At 31.3% G+C, this 20,052-nt stretch overlaps 1 pseudogene; it reads left to right on the forward strand.

Moving 5' to 3' along the window:
* The first annotated feature begins 3,444 nt into the window (after nt 1–3,444).
* Nucleotides 3,445–4,622, forward strand: LOC148761398 (casein kinase 1-like protein 9; annotated as a pseudogene).
* Nucleotides 4,623–20,052: the final 15,430 nt, after the last annotated feature.

Below are 20,052 nucleotides of genomic sequence, written 5' to 3' on the forward strand. Positions count from 1 at the left end.
AAGGAGAAGAAAAAAAAAAAAAACCAGTTCAAAACTTTAAAAAAATTGCCTACCACCACTAAGGAGAAGGCCCCGGTTGTTCATACACGTGCTCCGATCTTGTAGCCGCCATTATCGTCTAGGTAAAGTGACACTGAAGCACCAGGGTCATAATGGTGAGTAAAATCTCTCCACTCTTTCCCATGAATAATAAGTGAGTCCCCATCAACCTTGAACTCCAAACCGAGCTCTCTGTTTTCACACTGAACCCGCAATTTAGAGTTTCCTCTGGGAAGCAGATGGAGATTTGCGTCTCTATTGCTAACCCTCAAGCGCCTCTGTTTAGCCATTCCGGTTAAGTGGATGTTCTCAAAGACTGTCTTCATCGCAGGTAAGAATTTGGGAAGAAAATTTGTTTTCGGACGAGAGAAAATAGTTGTGAGTGAGGGAGCTTATCAAAACGAGGGAGCTGCATGCATTTATATACGTCAAATACGATACCAAAATTGCCACGTAGTAGATTTATTGTAAACATAACTTTAGTCTCTATGTCACACGTGTCAAACTTTAATCGAACCTCTCGTGGGAACGGAGAATGGTGTGCCACGTCTTTTTGGGTTTGCTTAGGGCGGCAGGTACATGGATTATACATTCAATGGCAAGCAAGTTTGACAGGAGAATGGTAGTCATGAATAAAAACACCCCGAATAAGGAAAAACGAAGAAGAAGAAGAAAAAAGAGTATGCGAAAAGAAGATGATAGACTATAAAGGAAATGACAATGCGTACTATCTGGTTCACAAGTATCTTTCAGCTAATTAATACTTTGATTGTGAGTTGTTCACCAAAAACTGTATGCAGCGTAGTTCCCACGGAATTCTAATTGCTTTGTCAATTCCACGCCCTGTATTCTGTTTTCCTTAATAGATTGTCTGGAACTTTTCTTCAACTTAAAGAAACGTTTATCGGAAGTTTACATGCAAATTCCTTAAACCCACTTCCTGAAATCTCTCGCTTCGTATAATTTTATACGTGGTGTATGCTCATATAAATTTATGTCACATAACTAGGAATTAATCAAATCTTTTTAATTAATTGAAAAACTATTAAATATTAATAAAAAATAAAAATGTTTTCATGAAAAACAATTTTTTCTTTTAAACTTTGTTAGATAAAATAATAAAAAACAATCAACGTATTATCAAAAATTTCAAAAATCTCCACTAATTAATCCATCTTATCAGTAACTGCTACAACTACTATAAAGATTTCATATAAAAAAGAATTTCTCACATACAATTTTACTCTAACATATTTTAAGAAACATCTTTAACAAGAGTTTCAGAAAACAATTGGTACTCATCAATTTTGTATGCAACAGACAATTGAGTAAATTGTAATTGAGAGAATCCAAAAAAAAAAATCAGCAAAAACAAATTAATTAAATCTGTAAAAGGAAATTGAAATTCGAATCAAACAGATTTTGACTTGAGTTTCTTTATCCAAATATGGTGTCTTTATTTTTTTATTATCTATAGCTCAATTTAAAATTAAATATTATATAGTTCATTATGAAATATCTTAACTGAGCTCATTAAGCAAATGAAAATCTTGGGCTCCAAGATTCCAAATAGGACCACAATTTGGATATTGCAACTTGTTTTATTTTTGGCTATTGAAAATACAAATCTAATCAGTAATAATATGTAGGGAATAATAATCATGTTTAACTAATGCACACATGTGAAGCATTAATCCTGGCTTTGGGTTGTAGATGGAGGAAGAAGAGCCCAGCTGATTGGAGAATATGAAGAAACAATTGGGACCTGCCTTGTCTTCTCCGAAGATGAAGCTTCCCCTGTAGTTCATGAAGAGACAGGTCCATCAGAAGCAAATCTCTACTCAGGAAAATATATAATAGATCCAAATCAAGCTCCAAGAAAGCAAGTAAAACCAGTTGCCCAACTTCACAACATTCCAAAGTTTCAACTGTTACTAGATGATGATGCCCAAGATGAAACAAATTCACCAACTAATTCAAATTTGTAACTAGCAAACTCTAATTTGTAGTCGCTTTTTAATGTACATTGTTAATTTTGAAAGTTACTTTAATCTGAAATAAATAGAGGAAAATGTGTCGGCTTTTTGTGTATTTGTTTGAAAAACAAAAGAAAAAAAAAACCGCTTCAAGATTTCTCACCAATCTGTAAAGCTAGTAATAATAATTTAAAATGATGTACATATATTTTTATGATCATATATTGTGTTAATTCTTACCAATCTTTAATCGAACCTGTCGTGTAATTTTAAATGCTTTTAACAGCTTCTGTGGTTACGCACGTGCAGCATGGCTCTAATCGAGGAAACATATCAAGGGTAATTCCAATTTTCATGAATACTTAATTTTCAAAAACTCTTGAAAGTTACATTTTTCAACCAGAAAAAACAATTACGTATCGAATTATCCATATCAAACAATCATTAAATCCACGAATATATAGTAATCATCAAAACTCTAACAAAATTGATAAAGTAATTTACAACAGATCAAATATATTTAAAGAGTTTGCCTTTTACAAAGTGTGTTATTTATTGAATTTATAGCTAAAATAACCTAATGAAATATATTATTCAGAGTTTATTATAACAAGTTCTTTATAAACACCTTTTAAAGTTAGCTCTATGTAAAATTAGAATTTAAATACATGCCATGAAGACAGTGACGCATGAAGAAGAAACTATGCATAATATTGGGCCTTTAAATTGGGTTTTTGAGACTAATTTGGCCCAAATCAGGTTGATGGAAAAAAGTAACTGGGTTTCTAATGTTGGGTTTTAATGGGCTAATTTGATATAAATCGGCCTAAATTTTAGCTGTGTATGGTGAGTTTTCTTGAATGAAAAGTAGACACAATAAACCTTACTTTCCCAAGAATCTCTTTATTTTTACCTAGAATTCTTGTCAATTGATTATTCATAGAGTGAGTAATTGATAGAACAAAACTAGCCCGTAATACATTGGAAAAGGAAAGAGGAGAATCATGACATCCTTGGCAGCCCTGGTTGATTTGTCTTGGTTAATGGCATTGCTGCAAGAAAAGCCAACGTTTCATCAATCTTGCCCATGTCAATCAAGCACAAGGCAACAATCTTTCTTCTGCAAAGATTGCGTGCTGGGTTTTTTCTTCTGTGAAAGTTGCAAGAACTACTCTCTTGATCATAAAGGTCAACAAGTTCTTCAGGTTCTTCAAGTAAGTAGTTTCCTCATCCTTATAAGTGCATTATTGGTTCCTAATTATTCGATAATTATTTTTTTCTTTTCAAGTGTTCAAATTCACGTACCAACTATTAGGAATTAAGATTTCGATAATAAAAGATTTGTTTTACTTATCTAATATCGAATATGATAATATAAAAAATCTTGATTCAATTGTTTACATTGATAGATAGTCACAAGAAAAGCAGCATGGAAGTAGTAACAATAAGAGTGGCTATAAAGGTAGCAAAGAGTGTGAAGCATGTGGATGTGAATTACAAAGTTCAACATCAAAGTACTGCTCAATTGAATGCAAGGTATGAACCATTCCCTTATATTTCTCTTTATTGTTTTTCCTTTTTTCAATTGGATTCTTTTGCAGGTTGAGAAAGAGACCAATTCGATATTAGTAACGTAGCTACAAAAAGAAAAGGGACAACTGCTGCCCAAGGTGGATGGAGTAGCACCGCCTGAAACGTCAAGCTATTAATAAAACAGACCCACCAAATGAAGCCAACATCATCCATCATATCATAAGCATTCCTCCATTTTAGAGAAGACCACTTGCTTTCAACCATTAAGCCAATGTTCAAGGTTTATTCGATTTAACGACCAACCATCTTGACCGACAGACACATAGCTGATAGTGCACCAGATGCTGAGCCAATTGCACGTTATAATTTAATTGTAATGTTATTATAACTTTTAGTATAACATTTACATATTTGATAGTTTTGAGTTTAACCTAATTAAAATACTGAACTAAAAGAGAAGGTTATCAGTTTGATTATGTCTTTGACTGGACTGTTTTGAAGTGCCCACAGGTTGGTGGAAGCTCGAAAGGGCGGCATACCAGTGGAAGAGCAGGTTTAACTGCAGGATCAGTTATAGAATGACCAGAAAAAATCTCAAGTCTGCTTTCTTTTAATTTCTACTTAAGGTAATATAACCATACCTGATTATTGGAACTTTAATAATTGATTGTCTCAACTATTTGATTTAGAAGATGGTAGTTTAGTAACTTTACTTTAGTCCCAAAAATAGGAAAAAATAATTGATCCTTGACGTGATCATTCTAGACACAAGACTGCTGAGGATGTAATTTTGTCAAAGCATGTGCACCCTGATTCAGATAAAAGACGCAATTCTTCTCGATATGGTAGCACTTCAAGAAGAGCTGTAGCAGCGAGCAGGCATGCTAGTTCATCGGGTGAACCCAGTGACATTCAACAGAACAGACTTGTATCAAGTGGTGGTCGCATGTCTACCACACAAGAATCCAACTTGCCTTTGACGCCAAAACATCTAGTTGTGCTGCCCGTGTTAGAGGAAGCCGTGATGATGATAACCCTCTTCGAAGTTTTGAGCTGCTCTCGATTAGGAAATAATGGAGTTTGTAGGCTGATGCTTCTAAGAAGTTCCCATGTCACTGTGTATAATTAATGGGGATATCACCAGGTTGAATGGCACTAGAGCTCATGTGACTTCCCTTACCACATTTGCGAATCTTTTTTCCAAGATTGTCTTACCCCCCGAGAGTTTATGGCCATTGTAACGTGTTTACGTCAGAATGGAAAAAAGAAAAAGGAAAGAAAGAAAGGAAAAGGGGATGAATAGGAAAAAGTAGGTGCAAGAAAGTAGGCCTTCTCTCAGATTGTTAGGTTAGTGAATAATTAGTTTCTATGAAGAAGCTCTTGAGAGGGTTTATGGCTGATTGGTCTTGTTTGTTAATTGATTCTTGTCTACCCATGGGTTGATGCTGGCCTTCTTTGTAAACCAGGTTGAAGGTAGAGATCCCGGGCTTGTTTTCTAGTTGAGTCCCTTACATAATGATAAGTAGCTCACAAGTATGAAAGCCAATCACTTTATATCCATATTTCTCTGTCAAAGAGCAAAGAATCTTAATGCCAATTGGATAAAGCACTAACCCTAAGTACAAAACATTCTTGACAGCAAGACTTCAAATCCCCATGCTTTCTTGGTATTGCGATAAAGCTTCTCATTCCTTCTAATATACAGATTAAAAAGGAATCAAAGCTTGATTCTTTCACTTTCAAGTCTAAAAGGTAAGCAACTTTCTTCTTAACCCAAGTTGAGCACGTCAAGAGTAATTCTAATAAATACAAGGCAAGCTAATGCTTATTCCAAGTCTAATTTTTTTATTGTGATTTAGGAGGTATTCATTTGGTTCAACTTTCATGTGAGAAACAAAGCACTTTTAAACAAGTGGCTGTAGTGGTTCAGCAAATGAAAGCAAACCAAATAAAAGAATAATAATCATTCAGTAAGAACGAGACCTGTTTAAAACAAATAAAAGAAACTGTTAAATTGGTTAATGAATAAACAATGTGTGTAATATATAATTTTGTCTATTTTTTATTAAATATTATGTAATTTTTATCTTTAATTTCACATTTTTTTGTTAAGATACAAAAATATTATTAACATTAACATTATAACTAAGTATTTTACTTAGATTAAACTCAAAACTATCAAATATTTAAATGTTGTACTATAATTTAGAAGCTAAAAATTTATAATTTAACATTTAATGGTAACATATTATATTTACATATGATGTATCAATTGATAGAGTTATCAAAAGCATGGCTAACTTTTTTTTCTCGAAAAGTTTCTATTACCACTGAGATAAAGAATGGACCTGCATTAGGAATGAGGTAACGAGTAGTCTAAAGCATTAAGTGTAGTTAAGTGTAGTTTAAGTGTAGTTTGTTTCGTTTTATCCCACTATTTTGCCTTGTTTTTATTTTTATTTTTTTGACAATAGTATTCTTTGTATCACTATTCCATAATCTTGAGGCAGGCCAAGACTCATGTATATGAAAGATAAAGTATAATCAAGCAGTTTCAAAAGAAAACTATGGGCGTAATTGTGTAAAAATTGTTATAACAAGTTAATTTAGATAAAATGAATATATTTTTAATAAAAATTAATTATTTATATTTATATTTTTAAGTAAAAAATATTTAATTATTTACAAATTTTAATTTATAAATATATAATAATTATATAAATAAAACTTTATATGTATATATAATATGATTATTTTTATACTTACCTTTCAGCGGAACCGGAGTTGAATTCCTTGATTTTTCATAACTACGAGACGTTTTGACTCTAAGGCTGGGAAGAGAAGTAGTTATTCCACTCATCTTTCACTAGTGAAGACAGCCAGTTATCATGGCATGGCTTGATTCAGTACGCAAGCTGAAAATTTGGGATATGGCTTTCGTTATGAATGTCACATGGTCTGTATATGGTTGTCACGCAATGTGATTACCTTGAAGGATAAATTATGGGGTAGGATACAATTCTTTGACTTAGTCAAACTTGGTAATGCATGGTGGGTAAAATCAAAGTGGCTTGAGGAAAACATTATGTCAGAATACTTTTGTAGATTCCTTTCTCTAGCTATATATTAGCCGTTGATTCAAATTTAACACGAATGTGACAATTAGTGGGTGTCACGGGAAATTTGAAATTGGTGGCATTCTTCGGAACGAGTGAGGAATGGTGACGTCGACCTTCTCTGACATATACATGTGGGCATTCAACACAATAATATAGGATTAGGGTGATTTATAAGATTTTTAAAATTTGACATGAATTTGGGTTTACCCAACTTGATGACATAGGGTTAAGATACTTTATATATTCAGTTATGGGGGATTAGGGTAAGGCTTTTTAAACTCGAAACGGATTTTAATAGGATTCAAGTATTACTTTTAGAATACCTTAAATCCAAATTTAATTAGATTTTGTGAGATTTGAAATTTTATCCTCTTTGCCATCTCAACCAATGTAATTTTTTTTTGTAAATTAACAAATGTAATATTAGTTTATATTAGTTCATATATTAGTTGAACTATGTGTAAACTTAAATATGTAAAATTTTCTTTCTAAGAGGATGGGAAGCACTCAAGTTTTTGTCAATTTTGTCAACGTAAATGGTATTTAATGGATTTGAATAATTGACGGATAATTTTTTACTATTAAGATTCAATTTTGAATAATATTTCATAATTTTATACAAATTTTAATAAAATTTAAATATTTTGATAACTAAATAATTTCAAATTCTATATTAGAAAATAGTGAATACACTACCCATTTACGTCTCTAGCAAATATACTCGATTATGAGAAGATATCAAATCTTATCCATTGTCAAATAAGGATTATTTGACAACCCCACCAACTAGAGTAGCCAGGAATTCAATGAAGGCAGCAAGCACAAACAAGCACAAAAAATTTATATTTTTTTTTAAAGCTGCAGAAAAAATATATTAAGTAAGAAAATCAATTTGCACTATTTCGGGTTTTGATATTTTGAGTATCAAATGCAATCCTAATGCCAATTGGCTAACGCACTAATCCTAATTACAAGCCATAACTCTAACCGTAAGTTTAAACGCTTTTCCCTCACATGTAAGCCAATACTAGCAACTGGAACAGACAGACCTACCAACCAGTCCATGAGCATTTACTCTCGACATACAAAGTCAATTATCATCCTAGTACCTTGGCCTTTTCATTATTAGCAAATATTATATTCTAAAAATGAAAAGTTATACTCCGGAATAAGCATTTTCAGATTATGCATTGCAATTTGGTACACCCTGGCTAAAGCAATAAACCCTATTACGAGCTCTAATCAACCCTAATCCTAACCTTAAGTTTCAAACATTCTTGACAGCAAGACTTCAAATCCCCTTGCTTTCTTGGTATTGCAATAAAGCTAACATCGGAGGGCACAAATCAGACGAAATTCTTTGAAACCAATAAAAGGATTAGGTTTAACGATTAAGAATCTATGCAAAGTTTTCTTTTTTCTGAGGAAGGCAAGGTTGGGAACAAGGGGGAAAAATGGTTTAGAGGCAAAGGGGAAACCAAGTTGAAGAAAACATCAAAGTCTTACTCCATCTTATATTTGCTTTTTCCTGGTTCAATATTTTCCGATGCTCTAAAAAAAATACTTAAATATTGAATCAAGAATTCTGATAGATTCAAGGCAAAAAAAAAAATCCCACTTCAAAACTTTAAAAAATTTGCATACCACCACTAACGAGAAGGCCCAATGTTGAGTTACAGAGAAGAAAGTAAAGTAAAAATAAAAAAATAAAAGAGAATTGAAAAAAAAAAAAGAGGTGAGGGGAAATTTAAAAATTAAAATAAAATTGAGTAAGGCTTATGAGATCAATATATTATATATAATAAATAAAAATTTTGAAAAAATATATATAATAAATAAATAATTTTAAAAATTTTAAAGACAAGACACCATCCTCTCACCCCTGTCTGTTTGGATGGGATTTTGCCTGAGGAAGTTGCTGCTGATGGAATTAAGTTCAAAACAAGGCACAAATAAACACAAGAACATTAAGATTAAGATTCAACAAAACAGTTTTGCCAATACATGATGTCTGATAGATATAATGAGAAACTGATACAAGATTAAGATTCAAACAAAACATCAACTCAAAAGTCCATGATCATATATCAAAAGGATTTGCTTATACCACATGATGATGCTGATGATGATGATGAAGATACCGATTTCATCCATCACCGCACTTGGATCTTGTAGCTGTCATCATCCTCACGGTAAAGGGTTACAATAGAACCAACGTTATAGTCGCCGATGAATTCTCTCCACTCTCTTCCCCGAATAATACAGGACGATTCCCCATCAACCATGAACTCGAAAACCATGCATCTGTTTGCACTTTTAACCATCAATGGTGAGTTGTGTCCGGGAAGCAGACGGAGGCTTGCCTCTGTATTGCTAATCATCAAGCCCTTCTCTTTATCCTTTCTGGTAAGGCTCTTCTCAAAGACTCTCGCCATCGCCGGGCTTGCAGTAGCAGCAATCAAAGGGTGAGGTTTTTTTTTGGCATGCTGGAGTTGCCCTAATAAAGAGGGAGTGTTACAGTTAGGTAAGGTCATCTTACTGTAAGTTCGTCGTACAAATAAATCTCAGACATTGACGTATATAACTGACAAAACGGCTGAACTCTATCTTTATCGATGGGTTATTATACAAGAGTTTAATCACCTAACGATAAGATCAAATGTTAGACACCGCCCCCGTCGGTCGTAAACCGATCTGAAAGTATGAAAAAAATGGGGGTTTCTGTGTTTTTTTTTTTTTTTGAGATATCATACTCCAAACTCGTTTAATTAAAAAAATCTAAACTTTATCAAAATTAGAATAAACTCATAAAATATTATTCAAAATTGAACCCTAATAATATAGTACCATATGCCAATTATATGAATCAATTAAATACCCGATTAAATAACAAAAAGTCATATAAAAAATTAATTAGTTAAGATGACAAATAGTATTGTTGAAGATAAAAGAAGATAAAGATTTGAATTTTACAAATTATAAATTTTTAAAATATTAGAAAATATAACATATATATATATATATAATATGAGGTTCAGGTTTAAGATAACTTAAGGTCATACATAAAACCTATTTGAACTTAAGTCAGATACTAAAAATATTACCTAAATCCGTCTCATAATCAAATTTAAGTTAGTTAAACCCTATATTATCGAATTGATTACTTGCGAATACTCGTATAATAATAATTTGTTTACGTCAATACCATGTTCATATTTTGTCACCTCATATATATTTGATTAATTGAAAAACTAAAATTTCATTAAATATTTATAGAAAAAGTAAACATAGTTTCTTTAAATACAATTTTTTCCAAATATTTTCAAATAAAATAATAAAAAAACAATCAACATATTCTCTAAATTATTAAGGGATTCCACTAATTAACTGCTATAACTTCTTTAAACCTCTCATTAAAAAATTTTTCCTACATAATTTCAATTTAACATATTTTTTTTAAAAAAAAACCTCTAACAAAATTTTCATGAATAATTCGTACACATAAATTTTTATGCAACAAATAATTGAATAAACAATAATTGAGAGAATCCAAAATAATAAATTAAAAAAAACAAAAATAACTAAATTTGTAAAAAAAAAGTGTAAGTATCGAAAACTAAAATAAAATATTATTAAAAAGCAAGCAAAGCAGAAGTATGGAAGTATGGAAAGTAGTGATAGCGGTAAGAGTGGCTATAAAGGTCGCAAAGAGTGTGAAGCATGTGGATGTGACATGCAAAGTTCAACATCAAAGTACTGTTCAATTGAATGCACAATATGAATCATTCCCTTATATTTACTTGTACTCATATTTCTCTTTATTGTTTTTCCTTTTTCAATTGGATTCTTTTGCATGTTGGGAAAGAGACGAATTCCATTATTACTTCCTATGAAGAAGACAAGCTTCTATTTTGAATAAGTCTTTATCTAAAAAAATTTAAATAAATTTTTTTATTACATTCAATTAAGTCTTTTTATTTTTATTTTAAATCAAATAAGCTAAATAAACTCTTATAATTAACAATTAGCTTGTCATTTTAAGTTACATGGTGTGCTGACATATCATAATGAATAATAAAGAGGCATGATGACATGGTTATGTGGTATTTTCACTTTCTACATTAAAACTATTAAGTATAAAATGATAAATGATATTTTAAATTAATTACAATTAATCAATCATTAGTCATAAAAATTTACTTAATTCAAAATAAAAATAAAAGAATTTAATTGAATACAATAGAAAAATAAGAACTTATTTGAATAACCTTGAATAATTTAAGATTTTTTGAAGCATTTTGCTTTTTTTTTTTCTCTATACGTTTGCAACAATGTCCTAAATATACTTCAGTTCCTTTTATCTCAAAGTGTATTATTTCCCCTTAACAATCCAATATCAATAGTTAATTATAGTTAATAAAATGTTAATATTTTAAAAAATCCATATTCATTTCCCTCACTAATTTTATTACCTTCTAAATTCTCTCTCTTTACCCTTTATCTCTCTTTATCACTTCTCATCAATATCAATCACAACCCCCATCTGTAAAATGTAACAACTCGAATTTCAATCAACCTCTTGTGATATCAATTTTAAATTTAAAACGTTTTAAGGTAAAATGTTATAAAATTTTAGTTATTATTTTTGATAAAAAAATTTGTAAATTTATTAAATTTTCATCGTTGTTGTTGAAAATTTTACTATATGATGTTAATGTCTAGGAGATAATGATTTTGAGTTTGTAATCATAGTGGTGTGTGAAATTCGAAGGAGGAAGAGATCAAATCGGGAAAGATAGGGGAAGAAAAAGAAAAGAATTATTATGTTTTGCTAAGAGAACAAAGGAAGAGGGAAAAAAAAAAGCAAGTAATAATGAGAAAATAATTACAAAAATTATACCTAATTAAATTAAAATTTTATTGCTTAATTTTTTATACCCTATGTTTACTTTTTCTTTTTCCAATTGGCCCAGACAAGCAAATAGAGCAAGCGCTTAATACAACATTACCTTACCAAGCGCTTTTTCTCTCACGTGCATGGATGGTGTCTTGTCACTCGCTTAATGATTTCTTTGTTATTAATAATAATAAATATTACGTAATCATTTTTTTTTCCCGAAGAGATAAGGGTATTAAATTTTTAATTAATTTTTTCGTAAAAAAATTAATAAGAACTCTTTTTACGGAAAGTGTATCTGGTCAAATAGATACACGTGGCATTATGGCATTTTACGGCTGGTCTTTGCATTCAAACAGTGGCATATGGAGCGGGTTTGCGTTGCCTCCCACGAGACCATCTACTAAGCCTTGGCTAAAGTAGTTTCTGGCATCCAAAAACGCGTAGAAGATCATTATCAAACGTATCCTTTTGGCTTGAATTCTGCTACCACAAACAACGCAGCGATCACTTTCCGAAACAAATTAAAACTATTAAAAAAAACTTAAATATCATAAAAAAAAAACTCAAATATTGTATCACATGGTAGGTTGGGCAGATCCTAGCGCCTAAGTCCCCTCGTCTTTCCTACGAGTGTGAATACCTTGGGGGTTCCCTTTTCACACCCAAAACTCCTTCCCTCAGAATCAGAAAAGGGTTATATAATTTCTGTACACTATTTTTTTTTAATCAGGAACAGAGGAATATGATCTTATTCAGAGTAAAATATTTGGGTGTAATGTCTACACAATATATTTGGGAAATACATGAAAACTTGAAAACAAGAAGCAAATAAACAGAAGAATCATTGAAGATATTTTTATTTTCATTATTAAAAATTTCAAATCCTTTACTCTTTGCATACTTAGTATAGTACTCAAAAGCCTCTTCTAATAATTGAAACTCCATTTTAATAAATAGTTCTAAAATTTTTTGATTATTTAATCTTTCATTCTCATGTTCATCATGATTCTTTCCACTCAAATCTAATAATTTTTCACAACCATAATCTTGATCAATCCCATCAACATTGAATACTTCATTAGCATGAGTTGCCATTATGAACCTATAACAAAAATTTAAGATTATATTTTAAGTAAAATTAAACCCAATCTCCACTAAAAACCACAAAGTTCATTTTATGTTCAAAAATTTCAGTCTAAACTTTATAAGTTCTCCAAAAGTTGAAATAACAATTTCTTCAATGAACATGCTTGCATAGCCCGAACAAAATTCCAAGAAACTTCAATCAAACCAATCATCATATGCTCCTGATTAAAAATGTCAACGTATTCAAATGCAATTTAATGTCTACTCTAACCTATTGGTAGAAAAACAAAGACATTTTAAATTCCATAAATATAATAAACTCTGTAATATTTATCTCAAAACAAAGCCCTTTTGAGTTTTTATTTTAGTTGAATTAATCTATAATTTTTATTTTTACTGATGAGTCTTCTTAATAGCTGATAGAAATTGTGTATTAAATTTGTAAGGCTAACTGAAAAAGATAATGAATATTTTGTTCTGAAAGTCATTGGATCTCCAAATTACTTCTTGTTAATTGAATTTAATTCATTCAAGTGAGAGGAAGAAGCTAAATAATTTCAAAAAGGAAACCTCATTTTATGGAAGCAAGTAAAAAAGAGAAAAAAAGAAAAAAACCGATCGAGACCGTGTGCAACTTATGGGCCATAGTCTAGACATCAGTAATTATTATTATTATTTGTATAATAATTACTGATGTCTAGCGGCCCATCAGTTGCCGCTGAAAGTCTCTAATGCAGAATCTGGGAATCATTACTCATTAGTCTTTGCCGCTGATACCCAATTAACAGCAGAACCTGAAAAGCAATTTGCGGAGAACTCTGAATTGTGCATTAGCAAACGTCAACTGCACAAATGTAAACATAGCATTTAACACTGATTAACTGTACTTAATCCCCATGTCACCTGCCGAACTTTAGTCGAACCCTGTGCAGCCCTAAATGCCTCCAGTAATTGATTTGGCAATACTCGTATGTTTCTCATACAACAGAAATGGGGAAGAAAGGATTAGTTTGTCCATTTGCGATATTAAAGGTAGCAGCAAAGTGCATACGAAGAAATCAATATGAGCTTTTCGGCCCCAACATGATTGAACTGTAACTTCAAATCAAATGAAATAACATATATAATCTTTTGTCTCTATGCTTCTGACAATGACTATGGTAAAATTTGTAGGTCCAATAACAGAATTAAAACATTAAAAAAAATATATATGTATTAACATTAACATGATAGATTCCTAGGGTTCTGCTGATAAGGATCCTCTCAAAAACTTTCCCCCATTCCCTCCGCCACTTGGGGCGTGGACTTGGAGTAAGGAACCAAAAGAAGACAAGCTAAGCCATAAGGAAAGCTGTTTCTCGAAGCTAAAGCGAATACAGGATCCTCTCAGATATGTGTCCTGTCGATCAAGTTGTCTGGTAGTTGAATGGAATAAACCTTTAAATGCTTATGATATCTGCTAGTGCTGGATTTGGATAATATCCTCTGTTTTATTTGTCCTTTTCCAGGGTACAAAAGGGCATGGGACTGTTGGTGATGGGGGTACCGTTTTGACAATATCCTCTTTCTATTTGTCCTCTTCTAGGATACAAAAGGCCAAGGGACTGTTGGTGATGCTATGTTCTTTCCCAACCACTTTCTTTTTGGGGGGGAGTGGGGGACCATTAAAAAAATACTTAAATATCATGAAAAAACACTTCAAATTTGTGTCACAATGAAATCATGTTTTACTAACGTGAGATTTGTAGTATTTTTCTCCATTCAATTATGCAATATCTTATTGAATGGGTTTATCTAGACTCTTTATCTCTAATGAGGCTCCACATCAATAAAAATTTAAATTTATTTTGATATAATTTGTCATATGTCTATTTTTTTAACTCAAAAGATATTCTTAATAAGTGAAGAAAAGTTCATATTTATCTATCTAAGATTTACTCCATCAATTACTGATGTAAGATTCGTGATACACGAACTCTAAGAACGACAAATACCCTAGTGGTTCCTTCAAGTGTAAAAATCGTATTTGATTAAAAACTGAATAAATATATATAACAATATATAATATCAAGTGTAATTTATTATGCAAAAGAAAAGTCTAATGATTTGAAAAAATCTCAATAGAGTGTTATTTCAACTTTTTGCCGCTGATACCCTAAGTTTCACATAGTTCAATCATGTATATCTACCCAAAAGTCAATAGAAAATACAGATTCAAAGAGTCCAAGTTTGATTCTTTCACTTTCAAGCAAAAAGACAGAAACTTCTCATTCCTTCTAATATACAAATACAAGGCAAGCTAATGCTTATTCCAAGTCTAATTTATTATTGTGATTTAGGAGGTACTCACTTGATTGAACCTTCATGTGAGAAACAAAGCACTTTTAAACAAGTGGCTGTGGTGGTTCAGCAATGAAAGCAAACCAAACAAAAGAATAATAATCACTCAATAAGAACAAGACCTGTTTAAAACAAATAAAAGAAACTGTTAAATTGGTTAATGAATAAACAATGTGTGTAATATATAATTTTGTCTATTTTTTATTAAATATTATATAATTTTTATCTTTAATTTCACATTTTTTGTTAAAATATAAAAATATTATTAACATTAACATTATAACTAAGTATTTTTAATTAGATTAAACTCAAAACTATCAAATATTTAAATGTTATACTATAATTTAGAAGCTAAAAATTATAATTTAACATTTAATGGTAACATATTAGAATTACATATGACATATCAATTATTGACAGACTTATCAAAAGCATGACTTAGTTATTATTATCGTATGATACGCGATACGTATCGTACAATATAATATGATATTAATAAAAAATGATATATAATTGTAACTGTATCGTATTTGATCAAGTATCGAAACATATCGTATAATATATAATACATATTTTACGATACAAAACGTCTCGTACGATATAGTCAATACATTTTTTATAAGCTTATATTTAATTAATTATTAAAAATTTTAATTTTTAATTTTTTTTGAGTTGAACATGAAAATTTATATTAATGAGTTTCAATTTTTAGATTTTAAACAAAAAAATACTACAAAAATTGAATTCCCTTTTAATTTTAACATGATAAATGTTTTTAATTTTTAATTAATAAATTAATATGATAAAATGCATATTTTATTTAAAAATCTATATTATTATGAATATATTAAAAGTTTAAATTAAAAAAATTTATCTTTTCAATTTATGTCTTATAATCTTTATTTTTATTAAAAAATAATATTTTTTAATTTTTTTCTTTATTTTACATATATAAATATTATTTATAATTAATTTTAAAATTTTTTACTATATCTTACTATACGATATGATACTCGATACTAAAAAATAAGATTTCGATAAATGATATGAATCTCAATTTAACAACTATGGCTAACTTTTTTTTTTTCTCAAAAAGTTTTTATTATCACTTAGAGAAAGAATAGACCTGCATTGGGAACGAGGTAAATTGTGGACGACTAGTATGTAGCATTAAGTGTAGTTTAAGGTATTCTAGTCAAGTTTTAACTTTCAAATGCCTTTTTGGCAATGTAGTCTAGTAAAGGCCGAACTGTTATAGCAAACGTCATCGTGTTATGGTAACAAATTACGGTGCACTAGGTTACAACGTTAATTTTGTAGTGATATGCAGTGGTTGGTAATCAACTTTATGAGTTTTCTGATGTGGAGGATCCAATGAAGCGACATATGCAAAGTTAAATCACAATCAATTGAATAAAATATTAGGATATTGAATTGTATACTTCAGAGTACAAATGACTATACTTTTCCAATATCTCTTAAAAAATCATTATCAAACACTTAAACATTATATTATAATTTCAAGGTTAAAAGTATAATAGCATTTATTGTTAAACATTATAATTATATAGTTATGAGTAACATTAATTTCAAGATTTTTAGGGGTTAATTTTTACTATACATTCTTATTATAATACATTTACGTTAACATTTATAAATGGTTAATAAGTGAGTAAGAGATTTCCATGTTTGGTATTAAAATTAGTTATTTTTTCATTCTTGTAATAACTAGACGAAACTATAAAAATTGAAATTGAGAAACCCAAAGAATCAAACTATTATTTTTTTTTATTCTTTATGGTCATGTGTAATATGATAAAGAAAATAGGTGACAAATTGCCAAAAAATACTTGATTAAGGTTTACGTATAGAACCAACATGAGAAAGTATTGAATCATCCATGCCGAATAAGGATTATTCGACAATAATTAAATCTACAATCATCACAATCATTAAATTCTCATAAATTGATAGCATAACGTATAACGGATCAATGTATTTATCAAGGTGTCTTATTCAATGAATTCATAGCTAAATGAGCCTATGAACAAGCCAACAATATATTTTTCAGAGTTTGATGAAGAGTTCTTTATAAACACCTTAAAATCAGATCTTTGCCACAATTAGAATTAATATATATACTACGTGACACGGGTCGTGGACATATGAAGACACTATTCATAATATTGGGCCTTTAAATTGGGTTATGAGTAACTTGTTCCAAATCAGGTGGATGGAAATAGGTAATTGGGCTTCAAATTTTGGATCTTAATGGGCTAATTTGATCGAAATTGGCCCAAACTTTAGCTCTGTGGTAGGTTTTCTTGAATAACAAGTAGATACAATAAAACCCTACTTTCCCCAGAATCCCTTGTCTTTATTTTTACCTAGAATTCTTGTCAATCGATTATTCACAGAGTGAGTAATTGATAGAACAAAACTAGCCCTTAATACACTGGAAAAGCAAAGAGGAGAATCATGACATCCTTGGCAGCCCTGGTTGATTTGTCTTGGTTAATGGCATTGCTGCAAGAAAAACCAAAGTTCCATCAATCTTGCCCGTGTCAACCAAGCACAAGGCAACAATCTTTCTTCTGCAAAGATTGCATGCTGGGTTTTTTGTTCTGTGAAAGTTGCAAGAACTACTCTCTTGATCATCAAGGTCATCAGGTTCTTCAAGTAAGTAATTTCCTCATCCTTAGAATTGTATTCTTTGGTTCTTAATTATTCGATAATTATCTTTTTTTTTTCTCTTTTCAGGTGTTCAAATTTACATACCAACAATTAGGAATTAGGGTTTCGATAATAAAAGATTTGTTCTACTTGTCTGATATCGAATATGATAACATTCAGAATTTTGGTCAGATTGTTTACATTGATAGAAAGATGCAGGAAAAGCAGCATGAAAATAATAGTATTAGTAGTAAGAGTGGCTATAAAAGTAGCAAAGAGTGTGAAGCATGTGGATGTGAATTACAAAGTTCAACATCAAAGTATTGCTCAATCGAATGCAAGGCATGAATCATTCCCTTATATTTACTTGTATTCATATTTCTCTTTACTGTTTTTCCTTTTTTCAATTGGATTCTTTTGCAGGTTGAGAAAGAGACCAATTCGATTATTACTTCCTATGAAGAAGAAGCTGCAGGTGGAACTTCTAAACAAGAAACAGATCAAAAGAACCCAAGAGCACCATCATCACCAAAGTTTCCTTTTTCCTAGATTTTCCATAGTTTTCTGCAGCTATGCCAAGTTCATCTGTTGAAGGAATAATGTTGTTGAAGGGATTTTACATTCTTTGAATAGTAGGGAAAAGAGTACTTTAACAATGTTTCTCTCCCCCTACTCTTTATAATTTTCTTCTCAGGATTACACTGCTCTAATCTCAACATGCTACAAGTCTTCAGTTCCAGGTCAAGTTGGGGGAAGGATGAACTCAAACAGGTTCGACCCACATCACAAATGTCGAGCAATCATTGTCGAAATTGCCACATATATCGTCCAAAGGATAGAGTTTTGTGCGATTGCTTGAAAACCAATGCCACCGTAACTCTACATCATCATCTGCACCAAGCACAGCACACCATGCATCTACATTGAAAGAATCAACTGAGACCACACCCTTTTCCTGAACAATTGCTTCCTCCACATCTGTCCGGAACAAGTACTCACATTCCTGGTAGTTTAGTTGGCAACCTATTTCTTTAGCCACCAGTGGTTCGATAGAATACATTAATGGAACTTCAAAACACCGCTTGCCATGAACGCGAGGAAAAATTTGTTCCCCACGCTTGACAGGGTACGAAATCATTCCAGAATAACCAGGAATGTAGTCTTGTATGTCTAGATCGATGTAGCAACCGCGACTAGGATCATATGCAATGAGTTCTCCATGCATATGTAAGCAATAAAATATTCCCTTGGCGAAAACTACATTAAGAGCCGGACCATTGTGCCCAGATATCTAATGCAAGTCCAAGCAGAATCTCCACGGCTGCACAGACGAACATAATTTTGTTCAACACAACTTATAACGAAAACCATGCAATCTGGTAATGTTGGTGGAGCAGATATGGCGAAAACACGGTTAACTAACGTTGATACACCCAAAAACCGGAGTAGAATCTTTGCCCTGGACAAGGGATTGAAGAAGTAAAGTTCTGAAGAATCGATCCCTCCGGACTTGAAGAGCAGCAGCCACCCATATTTGGACAACAGGATTCTTGTCCCGCATAGTTCCGGCATGTTGGTTCTATAAACACGGCCGGACTACGACAACTAAAAAGAAGAAGACAAACTCCCCAACATGCCTGTCGGGTGTAATACCCGGCGGTGGATATCAGCCAGGAATGACTTGTCTGTTGGAGGTTCTTTCATCAAGATCAGAAACCATGGAGGCTCCCTTCCTGGTTTTTCCTGTGATAAAACGGCAGCAGCAGCAGACTTGGAGAAAGCCAAACGCCAACACTTGCAAACAGCACGAAAGTTGATGTAATCGAGAACTGATAAGTAACTCAATATAATTCTCAAGAGATCATCGGGGAGATGGCAAAGGCAATATGGTCCCTCCTTCCCTTTCCCTTTGTTTTTATTCATAGCTTCCATCTTCAGTTCAATATATACCTATTCATGATAACGATTATATATGGTTTCCTCCATTGCGAATAGCCATTTAGCTCAAGACAATAACATGAAAGAGAATTAAAGAAGAAAGAGAATTACCCAATGCAGAAACGACCATGTTCATTGGCTTTTCGTTGAAGGGTTTTTCTTCAATGAAGTCCTAATCAAAAGAAAAAGAGAAAACCAATGGACATATAGTGGGAGAAGAAAATAGGGGGCATATTCATCATAGAACTTCAAATAATCATGAATTCTTAATAATTTTCGAAATAATTATTTTTTATGCTAGAATTCAAAGTAAAAATTCATAATATGTTAATAATTAATGAAAAATAAGATAAATGAGAGCCTAACACCATAGCACACCCCTTACTTCAATTAAAAAAAATGAGCATGATAATAGAGTTAAACTAAATTGAGAAAAAGAAAAACTAAA

This window comes from Theobroma cacao, chromosome 7 (assembly GCF_053813885.1).
Source record: "Theobroma cacao isolate CCN51 chromosome 7, ASM5381388v1, whole genome shotgun sequence".
NCBI classification, from domain to species: Eukaryota; Viridiplantae; Streptophyta; class Magnoliopsida; order Malvales; family Malvaceae; genus Theobroma; species Theobroma cacao.